Source organism: Cupressus sempervirens, chromosome 2, assembly GCF_028749045.1.
Source record: "Cupressus sempervirens isolate cs-2001-9-10 chromosome 2, ASM2874904v1, whole genome shotgun sequence".
In the NCBI taxonomy this organism is placed as follows: Eukaryota; Viridiplantae; Streptophyta; class Pinopsida; order Cupressales; family Cupressaceae; genus Cupressus; species Cupressus sempervirens.
This window is the reverse complement of record NC_143119.1, coordinates 293,855,403-293,880,860: the sequence shown is the minus strand read 5'-3', so window position 1 is coordinate 293,880,860 and position 25,458 is coordinate 293,855,403. Positions and strand designations below refer to the sequence as shown.

At 31.6% G+C, this 25,458-nt stretch overlaps 2 pseudogenes; both read left to right on the top strand.

The window, feature by feature from the left end:
* Positions 1 to 6,006: 6,006 nt before the first annotated feature.
* LOC149572231 (protein EARLY-RESPONSIVE TO DEHYDRATION 7, chloroplastic-like) lies at positions 6,007 to 6,940 on the top strand (annotated as a pseudogene).
* A 14,740-nt stretch (positions 6,941 to 21,680) lies between these two features.
* Positions 21,681 to 22,330, top strand: LOC149572230 (uncharacterized; annotated as a pseudogene).
* The last annotated feature ends 3,128 nt before the right edge of the window (positions 22,331 to 25,458 follow it).

Below are 25,458 nucleotides of genomic sequence, written 5' to 3'. Positions count from 1 at the left end.
AAGACCAGGCTGGACTTTTGCCAAGAAGAGACTATTCGAATAGACTCCAAGGACCAAGTGGACCAGGTGGACTAGGTGGAAACCCAAAACAAGAACCAGGAAGGAATGTACAATCAGAAGGATAATGAAGCTACAAAAACTATGTAGGATCTAGATAAGGACAACCATTAGTCTATTTCTCTTTTGGTTTTTCTCATAGTTTTGTTGGGTGTTGGCTTTTGCCTCCTGGCCTTGGGCCTTATGTTGGTTTTGTTTTTTTGTAGCAGTTTTATTTTAACTAGACTTTTTAAATTTCTATCTTTATGTTTTAAAACTTTTGGATTTTAGGATCCCTATAAAACTTGTTTTACTTAATCAAAAACAAAAAATTATCAATATCAAAGGTGTCACTATCAAATAAATTGTAAGGAACTTAAATAGAATTTGAAGAGTTGATTGCTGTTAAATTTATTGAATAAGAACATCAAATTTATGATAACAAACTTGATACAATGATTGGAAATTAAGAGTATTGATATAAACATTGCAATGAATTGAGATTAAAGACATCCACAAACAAAATCATAACATTCAAATTACTTTATTTGCATCACATGTTGTGTACAAAAAAAGAAAACACAATAATTAACCTGTAAATGTTTATTAAAGTTGTGTTGACTCCTCATAGCTATCTTAAATTGAACATGGTGATCAATCAATGTCATTTTCACATGAAATTTCATTGTCTAATGGAATATATTCCCCATAATTAATGGGACCTAAATCTACAAATAGATTAATACTATTAGTTCCATGATATTCATCACCTTCAAATATAGGTAAATGAAATCAATCAATTCATCATCTTCATGGAATTGATGCCCATATGGTTTTTCATGTCCTCCAAACACTTTAGTAGGATCATCATGCTCCTCATCTTGGTCACATGGCTCATTGACACTAAAATCTTCATCATCTCCATCTTGGCCATCTATGTCTTCAAGGGAGGCTTCTACATCTTCAAGTAAATTGTGGTCCTCCACATCTTGAACAAATGTTACTCTTTGTCCTCTTGGATCATAATCAATCACAAATGACCATCTAGGTTGTTCTAAATTTGAAATAAGAAATATTTGTTACCATTGATTTGGAAACACATAATGTTCAGAAGTGGCTTCAAACCTAAATGTATTGATCATATGGAATCCATTGTTGTGCAACAAGATAGTTTTAATCTTCACCCACTTTGATAAGCTTATACCATTCTACACAAAAAAAGAACTTTCTTGAAAGATGTAAAATCAAGCTCTATAATATCCTCCAACACTCCATAATATTGAAGTGTGTTCATGATTGGTTGTTTATCATTTTCATGTGAACGACATTCCATCTCAAATGATGTTGAAACTCCACAATCATAAGTTTGTCTCTTTTCATCAACTTTTCTGATTTGAAAATGATGACCAAGATTCCACATTTCTTTGTAATATGTTACCTAAATTCATATAAATTTTAGCTAATTAGATTCAATGGTACATAAGTTAAAAGAAAATTTATTGAAAATATACAATATATTAATATATTTCATTACCTCCCCATTTATAGATCCTTTAACAAAATTCAATTTTTGTGGTGTCACTCTATTCTTTTGTTTTGTTGCCTTATGTTCAATATTAGTCTTTAGCCAGTTCCATGAGCATCTCTCTAGCCATTTTCTTTTATGGATGGTTGGTAATTCTCAAGAAGTGTTTTGACCATGTTTATTATATATGTTGGCCTATGAGTTTTCATCCTCTAATTTCTTTTGTTCAACATATTTCTCCATCCATTCTAGCATAAAGTCAAAGTTGTATGCAATGTACAAATGTAATGTCTCCCACTCCTTAGCATCTACGATAAAAAATTAGAATTTTTAATGAATTAAAAATTATTTGAAGTCATGTGTTTTAAATTTTAAGATAAAAACTATTATATCCAAAATTCTTGCATACCTTTTATCCTCTTAGAAGTTCCCTAGCCCTCCAAATTTTCTCCTTCAAATGATTGAAGTGGGCTATTATTCCATAACTATGGAGCTTCAAGGTGCAATTGAGGTAAGTACTCACTCAAATGAACCATTACTTGGAAAACCATGTATCCCTCAACCATAGACCCTTTTGGTCGAGCCTTTTGTCTCACAAATTGTTTTAACACCTTCATATATCTTTCAACAAGCCACATTGTTCGAATATGAATAGGGCCACACAAATCAATCTCTTCTACTAGGTGTACAAGGTAGTGCTCTTGAAAAATTAAAAAACTCAGAGGGAAGCACATTTGAAGGTCATACATCAAAAGTGAAATATTCTTCTTCTAATACTTTAGGTCATCCTGATGTATCTCTTTAGATGGGACCCACCTACAAGTATTAACATGTATTAACATATGATTACAAATTAAGAAATTCAAAACTTTGAAAATGTGACTTTAAGGTGGCATGCATTTAATTTGAAAGCCTTGAAGATGTTTTCTAATTTGAAGAGTTTTATTAATATCATAAAGGAGTTTCATAGTTCATGTGTACATTACTCTCAAATAGGTTATTTTAATCACGAATTAGTTTAATATTTTAATCATAATAATAATTATATGAACTATTTCTCTATGAGCTAATATTAAATTTCAGTCTAGTGTTTGATTTCATTAGAAATTATATCACAAGTAAAAAATAAACATATATACCTGATCTTCCATTACATAAATTATTCAAGTTTTTCTTTAGAAGATTCCTATGAAAACCAAACACTAATCAACAATTTGTATCATATTTTGACAAATTCTCGAAAAAAGAGGACATGCAAAAGGAAATAGAGTTATTAATCAAACCCCTAACCAACAAGTAGGAGATATATTCTAAAAAAAAATTGGTAGAAAAACAATTAGTAAAAGGTCTAAAAAGAAAACACTTAAGTCAAAGTATACTACAAAATAAACACAGTGCAAATGTAGAATTCAAATCACACCACAATTTAGGGAACTAAGGAGGAGTAAGTTAAAATAACACCCTCTATTAGGGAAATAAGAGACCTAGTTCTTAGGAAGAAATATACTTGTGTTGGGCAGCCTATTATTGTTGTTATGGGTAGGAAAGAAGTATATGGCAGCCTCTTATTGTTGTTATGGGTAGGTCTACATTGTATGGGTTAGTATATACTTGGGTCAAGATAGTTTATGTTGTTGATTATGTTAAGTAGATTATATTATATTGACAAACATATTCCTCTAAAGAATTATTGTTTGGGATTTTTATTGAAAAAGAAGAGAGGCATTTTTAGATGAACCTATCTTGGATGCTTTGCCAAACCTTGAATAGTGTGCAAGTTTTTTCATTCTTTAAGTTGATATCCTCTTTCTATAGGAAGCTAGTATATTATTGCATGATCTTGTGTTTATCTAAAATATGAATTGTTCCACATTTTCACATGATCTATTTCTTCCAATTTTTATAATCTTAGGAGCAATATGAAAATTTGGCCACAAGGGCTTATCATTTTGTGTCTTATGAGCAATATAATTTGTAATACATAAACTTTATGAAAATTTGCATTAATGGTTGATACTCATTATTAATTATTAATGAATATTCTTCTTTTTATGCAATTTTTGGTTGTATTATTTTATTAACAACATTATTGATTTTAGGATCCTAATATCTCTAATTTCATAGATATTTTATTTATTTTTGAATGCCCCATACTGAATGATTAAATTGATCCTAAAAGTACACCCAAGGGAGAGCTTGATATAGAGATTGTGTTTTTGTGTACAAAAACTAGTTTCTTGTATATGAATTCACCATTTTTTTCTAATTTATAAAAAAATCTTTATGTTGTTGTCCAGGGAGTATAGCTTATACAATCGTGAAAGTAAATGAGTCAGGGTGCTATGAAAGAAGTGTAAGAATAGAAAAATGAGGATTAGAATAGATATCAGATGGACTATTTTGGAATCCCATGGGTATCCCTATTATGATTTAGGTGCAACCTGGAATCTAAATCTTGACTAGTGTAGACTTAGTGCACATTTATAAAGGTAGGATAGGAATCTCTAGCACAATATGAATTGTGGAGTTGTATGGAAATTCAGAGGCTACTCTTCTAATGTTTGAAAAAGATAATCCAAAGTAGAAAAAGTTTTTTCAAGAATATTTGGAGAGTTTACCAATCAATGACAACTAAACTATAGGCAGAGTCTATTTCACTTTGGTTCATTTGGAGGATAGAAATCTTTGGCACAATATGATGTGTGGAGTTGTATGGCATTCAAGGGCTAAACTAGGAGTCTTGTAATGTTTGAAAAAGATAATCCAAAGTAACTCACTTAAGAGGAACATATCTATAACTTGGAGGAAATATTAGAAAGAGATCCTAGGAGGCTTGTGCACTTGGAGAATACCAACTAGCTTAGGTACCATTAGATGGACCTATTGGCTTAGGAAGTAGGAAGTGAGAAGTTGATTTCCAGATCCAAAACTCACTCTGCATTAGACATCAATGGACTAGATTATATTTATAGATGATGAATTCAAATAAATTTAAAAGCTCAGTAAATTGGTAATGTTAGAAAATTGTCTATAGAATTGAATATTTCATAGGTCATATACACATAATTACAAGGTGCAAGAAGTCATTGTAACTAGATTAAAAATTACCCAATGGTCTATCATGCAGCGATGAAATAAAAAAGGGAAATATAGGAAAATAAGATGAACAAAATCAATATTTTGCAAAGTACTTTAGTAGTAGAAAATTTTAGTTAATTTACTTAGAGAAATTGATTCGAACTTCATACAGAAGAATTTTCCCATAGTTGGATGTAGTATTTTACTGTTAAGCGACTACTGAAATATAAAACAACATTTAGAGATAAATAAGAAAACACTCATTAAAATAAAAAATAAATAGTATACATTGTGAACTACACAAATTCATTGATGAATTAGAAAAAAGTGATGTACAAATTAATAACACATCTATTCTTGGTATTTACCTCACAAAATCATGCAAGAATATTAGCAATACCTTAGCTAGTAGCCACTATTGTTCTATTTTTGTTTTGACAAACAACTTTAACCCTTCACCATGGAAACAAGACTAGAAGAAATTGCAAATAAAATAAACAATGTTCAATGGTTTGTAATATGCCAGCAAAATAAAATAGGGATAAAACTCTATCAAAAAAGAAAAAGGAAAAATAGAAAAAATCAAAATTCTAAAGTGTTCTTTACTAGTAGCAAATTTCAGTTAATTTACCTGAAGAAATAGATTCAAACTTCATAGATAGGAATTTCCACACATTTGGATATAGTATTCCATTGTTAAGTAGCTACTAGAATATAAAATAATAATAAGAGATGAATAAGAAAACACTCATTGAAACAAAAAAAATAGATAGTATACAGAGCGAAATGCACAAATTCACAAGTGAATTAGAAAATAGTTAGTGAAAATGAATGACAAATATGTTATTATTATTTACCTCACAAAATTGTGCTTGTGGAAGAATATTAGCAATACTTTAGCTCATAGCCATTTCTGTTCTTTTTTTGCTTTGACAAAGACCTATAACACTTCACCATGGGAAAATGAACTTTAGTTATACACATTTTACCATGAATGAACGCAACAAATTCTAAATAACACCTAAAATTTAGCCTTCTGCTGTCATATATTCACTCTTCCTTATCAAAATTTTAGACTAATTAATCTAGGTAAGGGTGAAATTATGTAGTTATTTAGTAAACTTCCAATTTTTTATAATAATTTTGAGTCAAATGAATCTTACAAATCCACTAATCACAATACTTGTTAATATGTTGAATTCGTACAAGTAGAAATCAGACTCTTAGTGGAGAAAGACAAAATTTTAAACCGTATTTGACAAGCACTAAATGGCTGAAACTTAGTAGACTAGCCATGGCTATACTTTCATAGTAGAAAATATTTTACTGACGATAAAGATTTGATCTTCAAATTCTAATGTCATTACATGGGTAATAAATGCTACTTCATGAATATGGGAGTTGGATTTTTGTTTGTTAGTAAGAGATTATCCTTAAATGGAGAAAAATAAAACATGTTGGATTAAGATATATCTACATTAAATCATTGTATAATTAGGCTGAAAGATAAAAATATGAATATGAAATTTAGCCAAAGATGAAGTAGTCGTCAATTTTGATCATTTCCATTATTTCTTTTCCCTTTGGCTTCCTAAAGAGGAATATGATAGTAATAACAATACAAAAACAATGAAAAATGTTCTGAACTATGGCTTAACAATTGTAGGTCAAGGGTAGGAGCATGCTCTATAAGAGCTAGAAAAGATCTTGGAGTGAAAGAATGTCTCTAAGAGTTTTATGGTTTTTGGTGAGAAGGGAAGTGGAAATAGAAGGGAAAATGGGCCTTCTACGGTAAAAGTAACAAGGGGCAAATGTGTGGGTTATTTTGTAATGGTCACTCCTATTGTTGAGGACTACAATGGACTTGTACATTAAAGTACTTTTGTAGCTTTAGGGCACATTGTTAGAGAGAGATATGGGTTTCAAGAATGTCAGACAAGGTGGTAATGGATGTTCTATCTAGAGTAGTAAAAGTGGCAAGATTTATAACACGATCTATTTTAAATTCATGAATAGGAAAAAAAATCTTTAGCTTTCTATCCAATGAGATAGTTCTTGCTTCACTTGATTCCTTTGGTAAAGTTTGTAATGCATTTGAAGCTGTTGGAAAGGATGTCCTAAGAACTTCTTTAGTTGTATTGATAGGGCTTGTAAATGATATGTATGGAGAGAAGGCTACTGAGACAACAAAAGAAAAATTTGGAGCTCTAGGCCATGTGATCTCTATAACTTAAGACCATCTCCAAAATTAGAAATGCTCTAAATCCAAAAAATTCAAAAACTACTACCAAAGCAATGTAAGCCGCTAAAAAGAAAAAAAATCCAAATAAACGAAACATGCTACATTCCTTTGTTAGGCAGTTTTTGCATTGGGAAAGGAAACCATTTAACATGAATTGTAAATGAAAATATTTTTAATGGATTGTATTCTATCAAATTAGTACTTGTGAAGAATATTGTGGTGGGTAATTGGATATTGTCTTACATTCTTGCAAAGAACTTTGTTTGTAGAGATGTGTAGAACAAAACAAAATCTATGAAATATTTTCCCCTTCCTTAACTAAAAATAGAGTCAGCACACATTGATATTCAAAGTCCCCACGGGAATCTGAATCTAGGTCTTCACAATGAAACTCAATGCTTTAAGTTTTACCAATTAATTTCAACCTCTAAGATAAAAAAATTTATAATTCTTTTTAAAATGGTGCACACATTTATAATGGAATTGGTTAAGTGCTTGAACAAGAAAATGTTGCACATAATTGAATAGGGCTTAAGTTTATTTTCCATATTGGCTAACATCCCATTTTCAGTTTGAATTCAAAAGTGAAATCTGTGAGAGGTTATGTTTTTTTCTAGATCTATTGAATAAATAGACAACAATAATATATAGTCATACCCTATTATCTTAATTAGAACAACTGGGTTTCAAATCAAAACAAAGCAACCCTATAATAAAGACCTTATGTCACTGGATAGCTGGCCACTTTCTATACATCCACCATTTAACCACTCAATTGTGCAAGTTTACAAGAAAAGAAAAATAATAATAATTAAAGCAATTATGGTTCACAATCCATAGTAGAAGTAGTGAGAAGTGCCACAAAATAGTCAAAAATATCTCAATTCTACTCAAAATCACTAAATGAGCTGGAACAATTACAACAAGAAGTAATAGAGACAAAATTAATTGGAGAACACACTGCAAGAACAAAATTCATTAAATTTAGATTTTTCTTCAACAAAAAATCCTTAGATCCCATGAGGTATTCACCATTTCCCCAAAAAATCCACTAGATTCAAATTACACCAGATTTACTCTTTTTTAACCATGATATAAAATAACATTATTACTTTACTTGATCTCAATTGAAACATCAACCTAAACAAAATAAAAAAGTTTTTTTCAATCATACTAGGAAACAAATTGTGTTAAAAAGGAAATATCAGTGGAAACCAAAACTATGCACAATTTTCACATTGTAAATCTACAGGAACGCACTTTCTTAAGAGTAGTAGTTTCCAAATTCCTAAGATGAGAACCTTAACAAAAACCTTTGGGTCTTAAAAAATGTTTGTACTTAAAATTCAAGTATTAAATATTATTTATATAATTTAATTAGATTCACCTTCAAGTCCAAAATGAAGTCTTTCAAAAAATTAGGATTCGATGATATGGTGCATTGTTTGTGCAAAGAATCATCCCAAATTAATGTTAATTGTCATGAATTATTACCTGGAACATTTTTGGGCTAATATTGCAATTTTTTATAGATTATATTAGTTTCAAGGCCAAGATCCAGTGTATCATAGTACCTCGTGAGTTTTTTAGATATCCACTACAATGGTTATAAACATTAGTTTTGCAATCAAAATATTAACCAAGTGAAGGTGGAGTGGGATCAATACAATTTGAGAGGATGAAGCCTCCAAAAATATAGACTAAATTAACTTGTTTCTCTAATTTAGGATGATAATTAAATAGGGCTTGGCAATGTTTATAATATTGGCTTGGTCATGACCTCTACTTCTCCCACTTATGTTCTTGTATAGACTTTGTTCTATTAACCCACCTCGTTTATTCATACTTATAATCCTCATCATCCTTTCCTCATGTCACTGGTTATGCTATTATATCATATTTCTACTAGATTATATGTTTTTCTAAATCAAAAAAAATAAAATTTTAAATCATTTGTATCAAATTATATGTTTATATTAATATAAAAATATATAAAGTTCATTATTTCTGGGTTCACTGTGATTAATTTTTTATCTAAGTTTTGGATCATGCTCAATGTTGTCGTAGAAAAGATCATAGATTATGGAACTTTGGTCTCAAACATTGGTTAAAAAATAGATTACAGTCAAATACCAAAACCATAGATATATATGTTTGTTTGGGGTACCCTAAGGGAAATCCTATTAGACTTCAACAATCCACAAGGTTGGTTAAGCTCTTAGTTGCGAATTCAATTCAGAGGGGTTGGTCTTGGCAAGAGATTGTCGCTTAGTTCAAGTTTGAATTTCAACCATCTAGGTTTCAAATTGGAATATCACATGTAGGCTCAGCTCAACAGATTGACAAATATGACTATTTTCTTTTGATTACTATATTTCTAATGTAGGTCTTTTAATCTGAATAAGTTATAGAAAATTAGGCCTACATGCTATAGGCCTTAGACAATATGGACAAGGTTAGGACAGGTCAATTGTTACATAGATAAAACCTTATAATATACATCTCCTAGTGTGAAAGGAGCCAAACTTTTATGGGGGAATATGTTATAGAACTTATTATTCTACATCATGGGCCAAGGCAAATATATTAGGCGCATGCCTTGCTACCTTCATTTTCTTATGAAAAATTGCAATCAACACATAGATGTTTCCTCCTCCTGAATCTTATTTATCTCCAACAACAAAAGTGCACACCCTATTCATTATCATGCAACTCTTTCCCTCCATCTAAAAAACCTGCACCACCTCTGGTTGGAACTTGGTTGCTCTATGGCCCTTGTTTAATTTGGCTTTCTCTAACTATATATATATATATTCAATTCATCAAGTGTTTCATCAAGTGCTACCATGATGAGTTGTCATTTTCCAACACTAAGTTCCACACTTGAATGTTGATTTGGATATTGGAAGGCTGAGCGAGATTTTAGAGTATTGACATCCTAGTTATATATATCTATGAACTTCCTCTCAAATTGGAAAAGCCTTCTATTCTGATATATTGATTGCATGTATCAATTGTAGGACTCTTAAGGGCTAGTATTTGATATCAATATTACAACTACTGCCTTCACACTTCTTAGAACGTTTAGCTATACTACCCTACTAGGGCTATCTGTTCTCTTGGATGGATTTATCAAAGAGAATTTTTTGTTGTACTACTAGAGCCATTTTTTGACTAAGTCATTTTAGTTTGAGATTTTTGACATTGGTTTCATCTAGCATGATAGAAGTGTTCCAGTAGGGATAATACAATGGTTTTGTTGCTTCTGATTTCTTATACCATGACTATGGTCTATTTTTTATAGGTTGGGCATGCTTACAACCTTAAAACCAAGACAACAAAGGATATGGGATTCACGTCGATGCTATTGAAATTATAATTTAAGTCCAAAAAAATTCCATTGATGCGAGAGATAGGAATTTTAAATTACCCCAAAATTTTCCCCTTAGAAATGGGGTTCTTAAATCTATCTTAAAATTTATCCATCGTTCTAATCTCCTCATTCAATGAAACGTCAAAATTGATGCTCTAAGTAATTCTAATAGCTCATGCTTAGGGTTTATTTGAATTCCTACCATATGTCAATATTTTTTGGATGATCTTCAAAACTTTGCAGTTGCGGCATCAAACCCCTGTAGACTAGCGAAAGGTAGAAAAATGTCAATGCAATTTTCTCTAGAGAAAAGCATATTGTTGACCTTCTTCACCTATCCTATTTTTAAGGCAAGACCAAATTTTTCATCATTTCATAGTAGCTGAATACACAAAAAGAATTATTTACACTTTTAGTTGATTTCAAGTATTTGAGTCTTCGATATCTCTAATTTATTGTGAAATGAAAATCGAGGTTTTGATTTAATCCCCAGCCTCACTAGGGTGCTTATATCTTGCTGGAGATCCTATGGGAAGGAGCTATGAATCATGGGAAACTAACCTAGCTTTTGTGCTCAAGGCCAAGGTGTAAAGGTCAGCTTTTTCTCTGGTTATCATTATTTCCCTAGATATAAGGGCCCTTGGCTTGAAATAGTCTCTTAACTTCATTTGGTAACCCTTTTGATTCTCATCCTACTTGAGAGAATGCCCAATCACTTTTTTTGTTAGTCGGGCTTTGATGTAGGAGAAGAAATTGAATAAATCTTCGAACCCCCCTCCCCCAAATAAATAAAAAAGACCTTACCTTTTTATTTATTACAGGGCTCATTTTATTTGATGGAGCTTATGCAAGACCCCTATGTAACAGCAAATGGGTTTACTTACCAAAAGGAGGCAATAGAGGATGGTGTAGTAGGGACCATGACACATGACCTATTACAAATTTTCCCCTAAGAAATGAGGTTTTTAAATCTATCCCAAAATTTCTTCATCATACTAAAGGATTCAGATCACCTTATTCATTGAAAGATTAAAATAGGTGGTCTTAGTAATTTTAATTACTCATACTTAAGGTTTAATAGCATACATCAATGTTAGTGCAAAGATCAGACGTGCTATAGAGCTCACATGTCACAACTTTTTGACACTGCTGCAAAATGAGAAAACTAAATGGGAGATTAATAGTTTACAAACTAGAGAGGGAAAAAAACCCTTCTTCCTAGTCTAGTCATAGCAAAAATGCATGCAAATTTTATTTTTCTTCCCACTAGCTTGATCAGTCCTTGCCAAAATGCAAGTTTCCTCATTTTTCTATACATTTTGTTAGAGATGATTAAAGAAAGTTCTAATTTCATTTTAAAATATTAAAAATTAAAAATTAAAAATTTCAGACAATATATTATTTTTTTCTAAATCAATGTCTTAAAATATTATATTGTGCAGTAGTGTCTGCATTATGGAGCGTGTGTTGGTATTATTGAGTATATTTTATTTTTTGAATGATGTATTGACTCTGCTTATTAATCTGTTAACTCTATCACTAGTGGTATTTGGAGTTTATCTTTCCTCTCACTACCAACTAAGTCTAGTAAAGGAGAGTTGTTCCAAAAGATAAGTCAATTCCTTGCACATGCATAATCAAGACTCTATGGAAGCGACTACTACACTTATTAAATACAATGGCACCTAGTGCCCTGCTCCTCTGACAAATTTTCATCAAATCTAAAACATCTATTTTTATTTCAACCTAAGATATGATAGAATCAGGAGAATTGAGTCTATTTTTCTAAGACATGCTTTAGAACCCAAATGAAAATATGCAAAAATAGAGCTTCTAAAATTTGAGCTCCATTAGTTTTGGTGATCTAAAAAGAAATAGACTTTGAGAGTTAACAATATTAAAAGTAATACACTGGATGCAACATTATAAATATTGTAAGTGAGCCTAAAATTTAATTTTGTATTGAAGCCTAAAATATGCCTATTTAAGATCCATCCTTTTGCCAACCATGCTATGGAATCCACAACTGCTCTTTCTATGCAAATAGAGAAAATAGTATTAGGATATTACTATTTCAAAGAATGTAGTGAGGCCTCCTACATTGGATGTAAACCCTAGATCACTTAGCCTCAATAAACTAGTGCATCTCTCCTTAGTCTAGATTTTCTTTTGTAACCTTGATTAACTATATTTAATAGGATGCTTGTTCATTGTTTCATTGAAAATCAAGGTCTTTGTGGAGTACCTCTTTTTGATGCATGTCAACCCTTGTATTCATGAACATCTATTTTGCCTCAATATTGCTATGCTCAACTAATTTGGTGTAATTTTTAATTGCAATGGTTATAGACCTTGTCTCATCCAATTATTTTATGAAGTGCATCACACAATGAGTCATAAAACCCATTTGATGATATATTGTGTCAATTTATTGAGCTTTCAAGTAGCTAGGTTTAGCCATAACTTTGGTTCCTTATTTTCTAAAATGAGAGTTTCTAAATTGGCCTTGTAAGCATTTAGTCTATTGTTTTGTTATATTGGCTAGGGCTTATTCTCTAACAGAATCTATGTGGGTTTTGATTGCATAAAGAATTTATGTGGGTTTTGATTGCTGCCCATACCATGATAAACCCACTTTTCCCTGGAAGGGGAGGATATTGTTTCTATTTATCTTTGCGGATTTACAGACTATATCCCCTTATGTCTGGATCTGATGCCATATTTAAATTATGAGGAATTTATATATGTTACTTATAGTTTTATATTTTGTCTAGACTTGATTTTTTATTCATATTTTTTAAATTTTTTTGGTTTAAGGACTTAATCTATAGGTTTAGGCTTCTGGGTATATAATAGAAAATTGCATTCAACTAAAAAATTACAGATATAGGGTTGAAATAGGATGTAGTGTGGTGAAAGTAATTGTTTATGCTTCTTATGTTAGTGGCTAGTGTACAATAGTTCTGCCCTATTTCCTATATCTTCTATTTGTACATAGAATGATACATTCCATCCTTAATAGCATGATGTTTTTTTCTTGTCAGATGAGGTCTACTAGATTTTAAGCTAGGTTGGTACTTGTTATATTGAAGGTAATGTTTTGAGGCCATTTTTAGTATCATTTATAGAATGTGCATTTATTATTTAATTGCTAATTGTATTGGTGATCATATTTGGTGTTATTTATCTTGTTAGGCATCTTTTTGGTATTGATCAAATACATTATGAAAATGCATCCATTCATATGACACCATATAGGTGGTCTAATCTTTGTAGTATTTCTATACCTTTTAGTGAATGGTAGATATGGGTTAAATTTGACCTAAAATTTTCATTATTGGATATGTAGATGATTCTAGATGAAATATTCTAATGTGCTTGGTTGCCCTTTGAAGAAATTCCTTGGTATTGTCAACTCAAAATAGTTTCTACTGATTGTAGAGCAGTTTTATGTCTATTGAAAAATTGTGATTACAAGCATTATGTTTACTATTTGAAGTTTTATTTGAATATAGATGACATCTTTTTCACTAATAATTGGTAGGTTGATTGTGTATAGAAACCTAAAAAATTCATGAGCTTTAGTTAATAGAAAACCCTCCAGTCTCATGCCTAACCTAGCTTAAACATGTTAAAAAGACTAGCTCTATCCATATGTTTTTTCTATGGGGTCTTAGTAGCATTTAAAAGAGAACTTACTTAGATGCTCTAGGCTTATATTTCAAAGATAACAAACAACCAATCTATTAATTATATCTTCAGTTGGCTGCTCTAGCAACAAAAAAATAGGGTTTTTGATCAAAAGCCTTGAAAATAGGATTCCAATATGAGAATGTACAATGGACTTAATGAGATTTATTCCTAAATAGGAACCTCTTTAAATGAATCAATTAAGGAAGAATTACTTTCCTAGAAGTGTATCTTATCATCAAGAACCAATTCTCTCTATTATTTGTGTTGGAATACTTTAGAATAACTAAGAGGGGAGGGGGGTGAATCAATTATCCAAGGTCCAAATGTATAAATAAAACTTTTCACAACTTAGTGAACCCATAAAAAATTTATACTCATGCATGCATCCATAAGATTATGCAATCACTAAAAACTTGTAGGTTACTGTCAAATCAACTTGTAGAAATGTAAAGTATGAAACATAATAGATTCATCAACACACTTGACACAATGATTTACATTGAAACCCAATTTTGGAAAAACCACTAGTGACATGCTATTCTTTTCACTCTTCTAAAGTGATGCCTTGTGAAAGCCTAACCCTACTAAAGGTTACAATACACATTATTAAATGTGATCCTATTAAAGGATTTCAATCACCATGTTAGGAGTGAGCCTTCTTAGAGGACTTTAGACCATTCAATTGGAATGCCACCTAGTTAAAGGATCTATAAATGACTTTTAGGTCCACCTTAATCCAAAGGATTTATGCTAAATTGATACAATTGTTAGAGAGTAACAGTAAGGCTTTAATCTGATACAATTTACAACTTCATTTATAGATTATAGATCTCTGTTTAGTTCTCAATTTTTCTCAGCCTTCATACTTTATAGCTCTGATAGCTTGTTCACCTTTCAAACATCCATCTCTTTAAGCCTTCATTCTTAACATGCCATTGTAGACTCTTCTCTTAGGTCACTTGATGAAGCAAAACCCTTGACTCCTTATCTCCCTTGGGTTCTTGCACATGACAACCTTGCTTCATGACCAACCATTCCTATAAATAGGAAATTAAGATATTTTGCCACTCATTCTCCATCATCTAAATTATGGTTTGGATGGAATAGGTAGGATACAATGTATCTACCCCATATCTCATATCTCTTCTAGAAAATTCTCCTTGAATCCACTTTGAATTCACCTAAAAGAGGTTTACCTTGAATTCTATGCCACTAGCTTATCAACCTTATCTTCCACCTAGTTCACATAATCCAAGAAAAAAAATTTGTCAACTCAGATTCATCAAATTCATGATCTTTTAAATAATGCAATAGCTCAACATTATCAAGCTTCTAATGCTCGACACACACTGCATTGCTCGACATCCACTATGAAACTACTCGATACAAACTAAAGTTTACTAGTGCTTGGCATCAACTAAACTTTACTTGACATCCATTGCTCTTCTTGACATACACTAGAATGAAATTTTACTTGGCTCCAACTAAGTTTTTGCTTAGCTTGTATTGACTTTTCTTGGCACCTACTATCCACTCAGTCAAGCTTGATAGAAAAACTTTGTGTAACTTGTTCTTCTAAACTTTTTTTAGTGTAACTAGCCTTTGTAACCTTAAGTAGATTATCAATACATCATGTCATCACTATCTTAACTAATTATTGTACTTCATTACATAATCATAACTCAACCTTTCCTCTAGGTGCTATTATTACATCTTTTGATAAAATCCTCTTCATCAATCAAATAAGTGATAGTACTTGAATCTTAAAAGTAGTTGCCTTACCAACAAATAATAATTTTGACATCAATGAAAAAAAAATGATTGAGACACATAGTCTTCTTCAACAATCTCCCTCTTTCAATCTAGTTTCAACAATCTTTCTCAATAATGATCTTTTCAATCTATTTTCAAAATTTTGTACTCAAATTCTAAACTTTAGTTTGGAGTTTTGGGAGGAGAAGTGGATGTTTCCATAACAATTCTAGAAAAATGGCTCACATAAAAAAAATTGAAAGTATTATGTATAAATTTTGAATAAAACTATTTGTTGTGGTTTTGTATATATTTAATGGCTCATTGAATAGTAAGTTGTTAATATTACATGTTTCTTTATATGTTTAATTTTAAAACTTTTTTAGGCATTAATTTTTTAGTATTTTGCATATCTTTACACTATTTTTGGCCCTATATGGATTTGTGTTATTTTAATGTAATTGAAGGCTGTTAATGGGCTCTGGTTGTAGCTTATAAAGCATGTAAGAATAGTTGTCATGTTTCTCTTCTCCCAGACAAAATAGATCACCATATCGCTACAAAGAAGAAACCATTATTTTGTAGTCTAGTAACACTAGCAATTATCTATGGATGTGATTTGTAGTCTAGTAACACTAACATACTCATGTTGTCCATGCCCAAAAATGTCAAGATTAAAAGAAAATCTGTGTAGAAATAGTATGTGTAACCCTTGAAACCACAAAAAATCTATGCAAAACACTGTTAATTATGCCCTAAGAAGACAATAACCCTTGTTGCATTTGATCAACACAATTTGTGCCACCAATCTTTTACAACTATAAAATCTCAAGTGTGATTGCCTCTTTTTTCAAGATGGATTTTCATTTTTCATTGATTATTCAATTTTGGTAGCAATCACAAAAGAATTTTCTAATAAGTAATAGAAGGCTGAAAATCTTAACATCTTAAGGAGTTTGATTGCATCTTTTATTAGGATAGCTTTCCATCTTTCATTGATTGTTCAATATTGGTAGTAGCCACTGATGAATTATTTAAATTTTTTTAAACTTTTTAATTTTTTTTGAGGTTAATTAATACATTCAATGATATTTTCACAATGTATGTGAAGCTCTAGAGTTTTATTTGAACGGTAAGAGTTATTCCTTCTCATAGTTAGGCCACAAACCTTGCCCTTTTCATTAACCACAACTCTACCTTTTGCACAACTTTTCTTCTTCTTTAGATAGATTTTCATTATTTCTAGTAGGCTTCTCAATAGATATTAAACCAATTGTAATCTTATTAGCCTTATCACTCTCTCCATGCTCAGATTCCCCAATTTGAGGTTTTAGTACTTGCTCTGATCTTGGCGTATGTAGGTAGATATCACAATTACATGAGCCTTGCAGGAACTTAAAAGTATGTATTGTTTTATAAAACAAACTATGTTGCAAACATGTGACATATATGCTACTAACAAAATTCTCATTCATCATTGGATGTTTCCAATCCCTCTAATGCCAGACTGAACTAGTCTTTTGTTCTTCTTGCACTTATAAAAACTATCAAAATGTTGTGTTTTATACTCTTCACTTCGTGTTACTCCCTTTTTAGCTGTAAGAAATATGAATTTATAATGTTGGCAATGGATTCTAAATTAAAAATTATAACACATGTATGGTACTTTTATAAGGTTTTTTTTTTCACTTTTGAAGAAATAATGCAATTTTTTTCTCTGTTTATGGGTTGCCTATCTTACAATTAAAAATTGTGATTTCTTTGCTCTCTCTATTGAAACATCCATTCTACCTATGATATGTTTTATTGAAAGAGTTGAGTGATGTGCTTTAACATGGTATCGAGCCCTTTATTTGTAGCTGTGTGAGTAGCTACTACAATGGCTACTAGGAACAATCTACTCTTGTTCTTAATCTCACATGCGGGTAAATAAAAATTGGTCGTCCTTCATTATGTATTAAACCATATATCTCTATTTTTTTATTTTGAGTAAATATGAGAACCCTTTTATGGTTGTCACTCTATTGTCCAAGGTAGTAAAGAAATGCTAAAGACTTTGTGATTATCAATGTCTTGTTTATACAAATAAATGCACAATTGATCTAATAATGTAGCTATCCTATTCCAACACTAATTGGATATGATTCCTGGGTAATATCATGTTCATTCCTTGATCATACACAACAATTTTGATAGGACTTCATTAGGCTATCCAATATTATTGTTGATCTATACTTTATTTTGAATATTTGTATATTATAGTTCCATCCTACAATTGTTCATTGCCTGGTTGATTCTATCTTTCTACTATCATTCTATGATAATCATTTCCTGGTGAGTCCTTTTTATGTAGCATATGGAATGTACTCTGTGTAATTTACCTTTCTTGTTGTTCTTAAATCTATCCAGCTATGATAACAAGAGAGTAATGTATGATGTTGGCATCTGTGATAATTATGGTGACATGAATGTGAGCTTTCATACCTATCTATATTTTTACAAGTCATTTCCTTATGAAAGTATAATTCATTTCCTTTTAGTCACTTTTCCATGTTTATATGAATAGATCCTTACAAAGCTACAATCATTTGACCCTGTCTTGTTAGACAATTTTAAATATTTAGAATTAAGAGTTGTGGAGCATACCTATTACAAATTTTCTAATCTTTAGAAATAGGGGCTATTGAATTTTCAAATTTGTAAAAAATAAGATCTATAGAGCTTATTCTACTAAGAAAATATAATCTTTACATGAAAACCAATAGTAGAAACTTTAAATTATACTAATTTTATATCCTTAATAAAAAACATTCATGGATAAAAATGTTAGTCTTTTAGAAAATTGATTTTTGCATTGAATTGGTGTGACCCTTGGACCTACAAGTACAAGTGCTAGTTTAAATTTCATTTAGATTGTAGAAAAAATATCTCTAACTTGTGGTTGTGATTAAAGTCAAATAAAACTCACATCCTTCAATGGACACCAACACTGGTGTTTTTACAATGATAAAAATCATATTTATGTCATAGGCATATCCTATTGGAAATGAATGACCTAATTATGTTGAATCAATGGGATGTATGACCATTGATAAGATAAGATAATATAATTTTATTAATTTCCAACAAAAGACCACAACTTGGGTCTATGGGACTAGAAATTTACACTAAGAAGATAGTTGACAAATGGAGCACCAAATGGTATCCACAAAAGAACAAGTAAAATAAATGAATAAGAAGGATAGGAGACATCATGAAAAAGATTAGTTATTCATCCTCAAAAGGAAAAATTCCAAAAATGACTAATATGGTTGGTGGCTACTAGAGGCCCTATGGTGAGGTTGATTGCTATGAAAAGCGTGTCTCTAGCAAAGAGGTCCCCTACGAGGTCTCATAGATCTAGAATGGCATGTGTTAGGGAAATTGCACACTCACTTCACACCTCAAGCTAGAACTAAGGGTGAGAAGAAGGTCATAATAAATTGTGCCTAGGTCTAACTCCTAGGAAATGATAGCTGTAAAGTATAGTTATGAAGCTGTAAGGACTCACAGAGATAGAGCACAATGCAATGCTAATCTACATACCTAAAAATATCTGAGAGGGATCTACAATCTCTAAATAGACAATAAAATCTCCCTCTAATTTTGTTGTATATAGGGGATCTAAAAAGGAAATGGATTTCAGATTCAACCTCTACTGAGGTACAAAGTATACACACCCAATCCTCTCTAGTAATATGGTGATCAACTTGGATTCAAAGTGGATTTGAACCCACCCTAAAGGAACCAAGGGAGATACATAGGGCATATGTCCAATATCTATGTAAGTACTCAAGGTGTATAATAATCCCATCCCAAATATCTAAGAAGTGCTCGTCATAGAAAGCCATCCTCAGATGTAGTCCCCTTGGAGGATCAACCCAAGTTTGTATAATATACTACCTATAGATGTCAAGTCTAACATGCCTATTCAAATCCTACTAAGAGGGGAGGATATGAGTAGGAGCATCCAATGAGAACTAGTAGGGAGGGAGATGGTCAATGTCAATCCCAACTAAACTCAATAGGTTAGTAGCTTGAGCATACCAACAGTGGGCTCTAGTGGCTGGATCAGAGTCTACAAAAGAAAATAAAGAGTAGTAGACTAAATAAGGCTCTATGTGTTGGCCTTCATCCAAGCCTACAAAGCCACAAATATAGTGGAGAAATTAGATCAGGTCAAAAATGGTTGCAAGCCTAAATGGGTGAGCTCCAAACTTAGCCAAAATAACACTGTAGGGGGTAGATCTATGACATCTAATTATCCAAAAGAGGAGTAGAGTCTAGGTGTGCTCGATCATGGCCCAATCCAAGTCTAAAAGGGAAGGACCCCAAGACAATAAACCATAGAACACTATGGGTCTTACTAAGGAATCCAAGAGGGATATCATAGATGATAAGTCCTAAAATTAGTGTCTAAAGCACTAACTCTCAAGCATGGCAAGGGAACCCAACCCTTTCCTAATCTAAGGCTAAATGGTTGATCTCAAGCTGAAACAAGATCTAGAAAAATTAACCCCAAGGTATGTGTAAGATGATGTAATCTCAACCTCCTAACCATGGAAGTGAAAATGGAGATGTGAGGTCTTCAAGTCATTGAAGAGCATAACACTCAAGCCTTCTCAAGGTTCATGACTAGCTATTTCATCTCATAAAAAGGTGCAAGTCTATCCAAAAGCCTCTGAAGGCCCTTAGGAGAAGAAGCAAGAAGAACCACATCATCAGTAAATAGAAGGATGGAGATCAATACTTGGTGTAGATGATAACCATTGCCTAGAAGCAAGGAATCACTGATAAAAGCCTTGAGCTCATGAATGTAGATCTTGAACAAAGTGGGTGAGAGAGGGCAACCCTACTTCACCCCAATGGTGCTCTAGATAGGGTCAGAGAGGCCACCTATGGTCTTGAGCCTACCAACCACTATCTCATATAACCTCATGATAGTCATCAGTAAGGTCTTAGTAATACCAATACCTCTAAGTCTCTAAAAAAGGGCCACTCTAGGGATGGAATCAAAAGCCTTACAAAAATCCACAAAACAATAGTAGGCTTTCTTCAAATAGTGTTGAGCCTCCTCAATAATAGCCCATAGTGTTAAGATATGATCCATGGCTTGGTAGTCTACCTTGAATCCTACTTGACCCTTAGCCCTGCAATTCCTCCAATCAAGTTCATTAGAAAAAATAGTAGTTAATGTTGTAGCATAAATTTTGGCAAATGTATGCCCAATCATGATGGTCCTATAGTTTTTGGGATCAAAGGCCAGCCTATATTTATGGATAATGTGTCTCAACCATGAGTCTAGAAAACCAAAACAAACCACTCTACTAAAAAGTGTAGAGAGATAAGGGCCCAAGATCGTGGTATCAAGCTTGAAGAGCTCATCCTAAAAACCCTCCTCATCAACTACCCTATTGCATCTCATAAGTCTGATGGCCTCATAAATGTTGGAGGTGGAGAACAAGTGACAATGGGGAGGGGGGGGTGGGCTAGGAGGGGGAGTGAGATAACCTAGGATGTCATTAAATGTGGACACATGGGAGGCAAGGAGGCAAAGGTTAGGGGTGAACTAAGGTTGGTTACACTGGGGGAACATGATGAGAATAGTTTGAAGGATCTCCACTTTTATTTATATACAAAACAAGCAACTTTCATTCACCATTAATTAGTATTCCATTGTTTCAATGGGGAGCCCTGCTTACTATCATCACATATATATACATATATATATATATATATATATATATATATATATATATATATATATATATATATAATTCAAGATCTTAGATTGTGAAGTAATGGATAAATTATGCTAGGATCTTAGATATATATATATATATATATATATATATATATATATATATATATATATATATAAAATTCAAGATCTTAGATTGTGAAGTAATGGATAAATTATGCTAGGATCTCTAGTTAAATCAATGAATATTGTAGTTGTGGTTGATGAGAGCAAAGAGAGTATGCAAGCCTATGAATGGGATTGTAAACATCTCTTAGATGATCCTTCAATTTCTCAAGGGTCTTATAAATTGATGTTGCATTATGTTAAGCACCCTTTTTCCTTTACCTCTAGCCCTAGTAAGCTCCCCCCTTTTGAATACAAGAAAATTTAGTCCACATCTTTGAAACTACCCTCTGTCCACATTATTGGATTAGACATTAATGAGTTTTCTTGTAGTATATTTTGAGGAGTGAGGTATTTTATTTTTGTGAATGTGTAGAATAGAAAAGTACACACAAGATATTCAAGCAAGCCCTAGATATTTGCAGTCATAACAATGTGAGGGTAGAAACCCATGTTGTGTTTGTGGAGCCAAAAGAGAAGATCTGTGACACTACTCAAAAGTAGGGGGTATTTTTTATAGTGATGGGTAGCCATAAAAATGGTCCTTTCATTGGGTAATACACTTCCCAAAAGAAAAAAAGAGTCATCCAATACCCACTAAAGATATTGATCCTTGATCATTATTTTTTCATAGAATTTTGTAAAGCAATCAAGGGAAGCATAAGTGATCACTACAATTAAAATGTCATGTGCCTAGTTGTCATTGTTAATAAAAAGGTTTTCTAATTATAGAAATATTTAATTATATAACCAAATTGCTAAGGTTGTACATCATACATATGCATTTGTAGTGGAGGTTTTGAGAAACATAACAAGGATAGCGATGGGTGATTTTTAATTGAATGCCACATCATTACATTTTTTCATTTCTATAACTACTATGTGATGATATGAGGAACTTTAGCTAATGAAATTTATTATGTTTTCCTATTTTCCTATAGATTATGAATGAATGAGGAAGTAATACATTGGAGAAGATTGAATGTATAATAAATACTTATGATACAATAATTTGCACCTATAGTGGATTGATGTTCACAAAAACTAATGATACTCTAATGCATGATTACAATAGTGATAGAACTATTTTTACCCCTTCCTATCCTAGGGGAGAAAAATATTTTGCAGATTAGGAGATGTGGTTCTATCTAGTCCAATAGGATTTTGAGTGACAAATAGATCATGAGATTTTCATGTGACATGTGTTATTAAAATCAACATTATTGTTTATGGTTTCTTTTACTAGTTCACTAATAAAAGATGAAATAGAAGGATTGATTTTATGGTTTCTTACTACTAATTTATGCCATGAAATCTATGTTCAATTTACAAAAAAATTTTATGAAGCAGGCTATGCGTAACTTGACCTCATAATACAACAATGGAAACTACACATAGAAAAGAGGAACATGGTCTGATAATCATAGCTCCCACTTTCTGAGATTCTTCAATCATCCCTCATGCTCATTTTTCCTACAAATATTCAAAGATTAGTTGGACAATACCTCTAAATTTTCAAAATACAAAACTCCATAGGCAACAACAAGACTATTCCAAGACAAAAAGGAAAAATTCAAAAAAAAATTAGAAGGATTTTGCAATACATGAGGAAATAAAGCTAGAATATTGTTTCATCCTCCTCTAAAGACTTGAATTAGGACCCCAATGAACTGTTTTTTATTCAAGTAGCTCATCTAAAGATAAAAAATACTAGAAAGAAATTGAAAATTATATAAATTAATTATTTAGTCTATGATGCTTAAAACAATTTTGGGAAAAAATGTGTTGTTACATCTAATGCATGTTTGGCATCTACAAAAACTATCAATTCCTAAAATAAAACCCATTAGAAATTCTCTTCTATCAAGCTCACACCAAGTATTAAGATATTTTTTGTAAGTTTTAGTCTCTAAAAATTTGAAGGATCTTTTGAACTTCAATTTTCATGTAGGTTTTTTTTTCCTTCAGGGTTTTAGAGTCTTTTATAGTTTTTTGTGGAGGTAATCTTGCCTACATGTTCTTAGACCCTGATTGTGCCCATAGTGTACTTCAATGTGGATAGAGAGATTAGGGGATAAATGAGAGGATGAGAAGGAGATAAAAAAATGGGTCAAATATTTAGTTGACCTTCCATACCTCTACAACGTACCTATTGCACACTAAGGTACAATTGCTAGTTCTAAAAAAGTGAAGGTGTTCACCATTATCAAGGAAATAAGTAGTACTTATAAAAGAAACATTCATCCTTATGCTATATTATTTCTTGAAATATTCTTTCCATGTCAATATTATTTATAAATGAGTAGTTTAGATGTAATTAGTTTTAATTTCTAATTACTATTAAATAATAGGTTTTGTTGGGTCAGATTCAATACTTCAAATATAGTTCTTTTATTTTTTACGAATATAATTAGGAAAGAAATTTGTATTTTTTGGAATGTTGATTTTAGGTAGGAAGTGTAACCAATAGGAAAGTTATGTTATTTAATTTCTTCATATTTATGAAGTTAGGGAGTAAATGTTAGTGTAGTGCCTGCCCCTAGGTCATATTTTTGTTATCATTGTTGAACTCTTTTAGGGCTAGTTTTATGTTGATGGTTAGCAGCATTGTTTTGAGACTATCAGATATTGTGCTTTGGATTTAATTGATATGTGATGAGATTACTTAGACTTTACATTTCATGTATGCATGATGATTATTACATTATTTTCAATTATTGATTAGTTAGATGATTTATTATCACATGTGTTTTCATATGGATACTTACCCCATACTTGCATGTGTATGGTGTGCGTGTTTGTTTTCTTTCTGTATGGAATTTCTGATGTGGTTAAGGAAGGGAGTCGTAGTTAGCTACTAGTCAGGATCTACACGATGCACCACTTCTTGCCATTGTCTGTTTAGCTTAGCATATATATATATATTGTATGTAAATGCATGGATTTTATGCAGGTTGCAAGTACCAAGTATCGACTTCCTTGAATTGTCAGGATGAGCATACCCTATCGAATTATCTCAATCGTAAGAGAGGGGAGATAAATTCTCAAGTCCAAATCCAAACCCTTTAAGCCATTTCTCCTAATTGGAAATTAGGACAAGTATCTGAGTTGAGTACCCTTTGAATGCGTCAAATGACGTAATTCGTGATATTAACCCTTTTGGTTTGATTTTGTATATGTTCTGCTATAGTGGGTCTTTTGTATTTTACTTTATGAGTCTTTAGTGTATTTTCTATTAATTAAGCCTAATTAAAAGATTTAATTAATGGTTTAATTTAATAGAAAATTAATATGGTATTTTAATATTTATTTTATTTAATTAATTAGGAAATTAATTAAATAAAATAATTAAATTTGAAGATAAAAGTTATAATTTTAAAGTTGGAATGTGATAATATTTATTTAAGTTAATAAATATTTTAGCAATTAAGTTTTGAAAATGAATTTAAAAGTGGAAAAGATATTAAAGTTATTAAAAGATTCTAAATTGCATGATGTGTGCATGTGATTAAAATATTAATTTAATTTATGCACGTGTTGTCAACAACACAGGAGTTAGCACACAAATTAAGCACATGGTGTCTACAACTTTATGACTCATCTAGAAGGTTGAAAAAGACCCATGCTTAGTTGTCAACACTTTCTGGTTGTTTCTAGAGACACTCTAGGTGCTTCCTGAGAGTTCTTTCTAAGGAGGCACTCTTAGAAGCTTAGGGAGAGCATTTGGAGCGTGGTTGGAGGACCAGCAACATGGGGGAAGGAAGGAGCTTTCTCTGCAAATATTGAAGAGAAGGGAATTAGCATCAGTATCTAGGTGCACTCGTGATTTTTGTATATTCCCTTTTCGCATGCTT